This window comes from Epinephelus moara, chromosome 4 (genome assembly GCF_006386435.1).
Source record: "Epinephelus moara isolate mb chromosome 4, YSFRI_EMoa_1.0, whole genome shotgun sequence".
Classification (NCBI taxonomy): domain Eukaryota; kingdom Metazoa; phylum Chordata; class Actinopteri; order Perciformes; family Serranidae; genus Epinephelus; species Epinephelus moara.
This window is the reverse complement of record NC_065509.1, coordinates 36,268,803-36,274,117: the sequence shown is the minus strand read 5'-3', so window position 1 is coordinate 36,274,117 and position 5,315 is coordinate 36,268,803.

Sequence of the window (5,315 nt, the reverse complement as noted above, 5' to 3'; positions counted from 1 at the left end):
GGGAGATATATCATCAGGAGGAAAACCGCCGCAGAGAGTGCATCACAAGGAATGAAAACTTCACTAATCCTGGCGTGATTGAAACTTTTTTTCATGTTCCTAAGATGAACTGGAAAAAACACCCAGGCCTGCAGGAGCTGATGGACAGCTTTCAGTCGGGTGAGTAATATCGTCCGTGTCGTCTCTTTGTTTGCTTTTACCGAGTGACCTAGCGTACCTGTCCGAGAGCAGCTGTTGCTCACCGGTGTATCCCTCCGCGCAATATGCACTGACCCCCTACAAGTGCCATGCTAACCGCTCAATATGAAAATGATAGAGAAAGGGCATAACTCCCAAATCGTCGGAGTATTCTTTTCACATAATAATGCGGACTCAGCAGATGACTTAACTGTTTATTCCTCCTTACACCGAACGTACACGGCTGCTTCTCATTGTTTCCAGTAGCACAACAACGGTTACTACATTACCCAGAATAACTTGTGGCTCACACTACTACAGTAGCCTTAGTAGCTCAAAATACACAACAGCTTACATTAGATCAGAACAGAAACACGACAGGAGAATTTACTGAGTAATTTTGCTGTTTCCACTAATTACTTGGACTGACCTGACGTTAGTTAATCCTCTCGCTCTCCAAAACAAATGCATGCGGTAATTGCCGGCTGCAGTCGGAATTTTACGACACCAGGCTGTGGGTGTCATACCGCTTCGACCAAAGGGGCGCTATAATCAACGAAAACGAAAAGTTCCGCACAGCTGCTTTAACATCAGTGTCATTACTACCACTACTGCTGCTACTAGTGTTTTTACTATACCTGTAAATACTACAGCTACCACCTTTACCACAATTATTACTTTTACTGCCATCATTATTTCTCCACCTTAACACCACCAGTACTGCTACTGTGTCAATGTTGACTTGATTTGTGAAACACACAGTTATTGTGCAAGGAAAATGGAGGATGCACAGACCACATGGACCACACACAACAAACCTCCCAGTGTTGCTGACTGCATTAGCACTCATCCCTTGTTTGGGCCAACTCAGCAAAATGGCACGAGCTTGATTGGACCATATATGAACTGACATGTAACATTATTTCCAACACTCTTCTATCTGTCAGATGCTGACTGTCGACACCACAGCGTGTGACTTTTGTGATAAGGTTGCCATGACATTTTCCAGATGGCGGCTGAAAAATGTCGGAAACAAAAGGCTGGTTAAATGGATTCCATCCTTTGCTGCAAGTTTGATGCTGTCTTATCGACAGGCTAATTCCCCGAAGGAATAGGATGTGCCAGGGGAGGAGACTAATGGAACAAACGGAGAGTTGTATTCCCCAGACACCCTATCTGAGTCTAAACTCGCCTGCTTATGAACTGCAGCACTGCCCCGGCTCCAACTGGTTCTTTCTATCTTTTGCTCTGCATCGCTTGCCACCTTGGGGCTGGGTTGAAAGGTCAAATCCACATCAGATTTGTCTTTATCATGTTTTTTTTGTTTTTTTACGCAGCATTATTCTGTCTCCCCTTGACCATATTTTAAAGAGAGAGAGATAAGGCATTTCTGCTGGTGAGAAATGTACTGAGGCGCAGCATGTAGAGCCGGACTGACAATGACACACGACAATGACTACTCTTTTGGAGCTCAGGCTCCTGGTGAGATTGGATCCACAGTGACAACACAGCAGTATAAATAACTCCAGCAGTGGATTAGATGAGGGAGCTCATAACACCCTGTTCATACCATTTAGACTGAAGCAAATAAACACAGGCAGCAAGTGACATGTCCAACAGCCACTGCACCACCGACTCCTGAGGCAACATGCTGAACTCTCTCAATGAGTAGTTGCCAAATCACACGACAGATACATCAGGTAAAACACAAAGAAAAGACATTTATTTCCCTCTTCCTATCTGCACATTTCTTCTCAGATAGAGTACGTCTTCAATTCAGCATCACACTAATGAACAGAAGATTTAAAGAGCAGCTGGTGCTGTTCCACAGCAGTGGGACCTTTTGGCAGTGGGAGCAGTTTCAGCGATGATACAACGGGGTGTGGTGTCTGCTGAGCTGTTCATTTGTGAAATGAGCAGCGCTGCAGTTGTAATCAAGGCTCACCAACAAAACCCAATCTAGACCCCCGTCATAAAACAACCGGGGCTGACAACGGCACCATCACAGCCAAGGCCGCTGAGAAGATTCCCAACCATGATCATACTTAGGTTTGATTCACTGAAAGAGAAAAACGATAAATCCAGGCCTAATGTTCAGTCCCAGCAGAATCTGAATTGACATTATAGAGTGGTTCACTCAGTGGTTACTGTGAGATTTTACTGAGTCCAAAAGCACTTTTTAGAATTCACAAAACTGTCTTTTAAACTTTTCCAACTGAACAGAAATTGCGACAAAGCTTCTCTCATATGAATTTCGGCAATTATACAAAAACTTAAGACAGCAATTTTTTGGTCACTGCTTCGTGCTGATAAATTTATCCAACCATCTTCATTTCAGACTTTTCTTTGGTTGCTTTTTAATTTGCAGTATGTCAGTGATTCTAATTAAGATGTATTCTAACTTAATGACTTTTGCCTTAGACAATCTCTTCGGGATACTCCCTTCGGATTTAAAATTTAAATTATGCAACAACTGATGATACATCTACTAAAACGTGAGGCACCATTAAGGATTAGCAGCCTCTGAAAGTCTTACGTTTTATTTTTGAACCAACACGTCGCTTCACACAGGAAGCAATGTGTCTGTGTGATAGGATGAAAAGTGAAACCTGCTGGAAGATAATCTCTCAACACGGTGGAGCTGATGAGGACGTCTTTGTGGAGGAGACAAAGATGTCCTGCAGGACACCGTGTGTGTGCGCTGAAACATCAAAGCGCTGAGGATCAAGTAATCTCAATCAATAGCTTTCCTGTGTGAACAATGTGCCGGGGAGAGGGAGGGAAACACAGACCCAGAGAGCAAGACAGAATCAACAGTTTAAAAACTGTTTTTATAAGTGCAGGTAAACACTGCTGATTGTTTGTTTTTGTTTACTGATGCTTCTTATCACTATCCCCTCTGCTGCTGTAATGATGCAAATTTCATGGGACTAATAAAGGATAAATATCTTATTTTGCCTTACCTTACATTACCTTACTTTACCCCACCTTATCTTCTTATCTTACCTTATCTTAAATTTATCTTCCCTAAAAAAGTAAGTACACGTATAATTTTAAAGCTTATTAATGCATCCATAAACCTGGAGAGATGCAGTATTTGGTAGATGATTTAAACGATTGTGTTGCTGTCATTATGTATTTTTCTTTTTGGCAACATTTCATTGGAAATACCCAACTCAGCAATGTAATAGTCTGTCCCTCAATACTTAAGAATTGTCCACATAGATGTATTTAGTTTATTTTTAAAGGCCTAGTTGCTTCCCAAAATGGCTGTACCCTTTTAGCAAACATTACTCAAACCAGGGCTAACAACTATTTTCAGTGCCTGCTAATCTTATCTCAAATACTTTTTTTTTTTTATTATTCTATAAGGAGTCAGAAAAATTGAAAAACCGCATCGCCATATTCCTTGTTTTGATCAACCAGCAATCCAAAGTCCAAATATATTCATTTAAGAAAGGACTGAAACGATTGGTCAGGTATGAAAATTTCAGCCAGTTAAGTTAAATTTATTAATTTGGTTTCATTAATTAAATTGTTTCAGTTGTAACTCAAAAAGAAGTAAACTGATTTTATGGGGACTAAACTAGCTGCACATTAATAATCAGTACATTAAAAAACAACAACGGCAACGACAACAGTGTATTTCAGAAAGTGGGATGAGTGAAAACTCTGAGTATGTTGAGCCTGAGATGAGGGAAACTCTAAGTTTTCCGTTTCAAGAAGCCAGTGTAGTCTAACCCTGGGTCAGTTACTATGGCAACATACTCCTTGAAGCAAACCTGCTGGTTCGCAGCTTTGCTTTACCTGAGGCTGAGGCTGATCGCCCGCTGAGCGTCTAGCAGGAAGGAGAGATGTAACATGTCCTTTTGTGAACAAAGTCGTGGACGTTGAGGCACAATTTATTCAGAGGCTGTTGCATAAGGAGATGGTGATTAGACCCTGTTTGGACGTCTTATCTTTGTATATGTCTATATGAAAGATAGCGTTTCACCTCACACTCTATCATTTACCTTAACAATCTGTTCCACCCAAATATGTCAAATATTACACATCGTGGATTTACATTATCATCAGAGCAAATTTTATGCATTGCCCTTTGATTCTTCAGCAATTTTCTTTATAACATCAGAGACACTGAACACATCAGTGAGGCAACAGTTTGTCGGGCCGAAAGAAAAGTGACTCTGGCTCTGAAAAGACTTTTGCCTGTTTTTGTGGTTTTTCCCTGGGCATAAATCAAAAAGGATCATCACAGAGGAATTCCACAGAATTGCAGGTTGTATACATGACATGAATACATGAATACTTTCCATATATTCAAAGAGTCGCAGTGTAATTGGCTTCATTTATGGGACTCACATCCCCATCATAGCTCCATCTGGGCATAAAGGAGATTATGTGAATTGGAAGTCTTCTTTTTTTGGAAGTCCACATATGGGGTCATTAAAATCTCCAGTTCAATCTCCAATAAGTGTCTCTACTTTTAACTTTCTGCCATTAAAAATCATGTCATCTGCACTCCATTGATGATGTCTTTTGGTGCTCACCATGAACGCGCTTCCCTCAGGCTGATCATACTCAGAGTTGATTGAGTTAATTCTGATCAGCTGTTCTGGAACTGAAAACTTCCTGACCATCAGCTCTTAGAAATGCCCCCCTAACTTTGCACGTCTGTGTTGTTTTCCTTTATTTCCTGGTTCCCTCTCTGTTCTAAACTGTTACTTTTCAAGGTATGGAAAAGTGCTCCTACCTGGCTGTCACCTTTGATGTGTGATTGACTGATCATTAAATACCTAGTTAGCCTCGAGAGAACGGCCCCTTGCCAACCTCTCTGCAGTGCTCCACAGAGCAGGGAACACAAGAAATCTGTCTCAAAACCAGCCTTTTTCACCACAAACATTTCAAGCAACTTATTCAAAGTGTCAGTGAAACAGGATATTTGGATTCTGCCCACGTTTTATCCAGGACTCAATCCAGAGGTTGGTAAACAAGCCAAAAAATATACAATATGGTACGGGATGCTGCAGAGTTCTTGGAAATGAATCATGAATTGGCAGCGATACTGTATTTGTTTCTTTTAAATTATCTGGACAACTGAAGCACTACAGGCATTTCACTGCTCAAGCTTTGGCTTC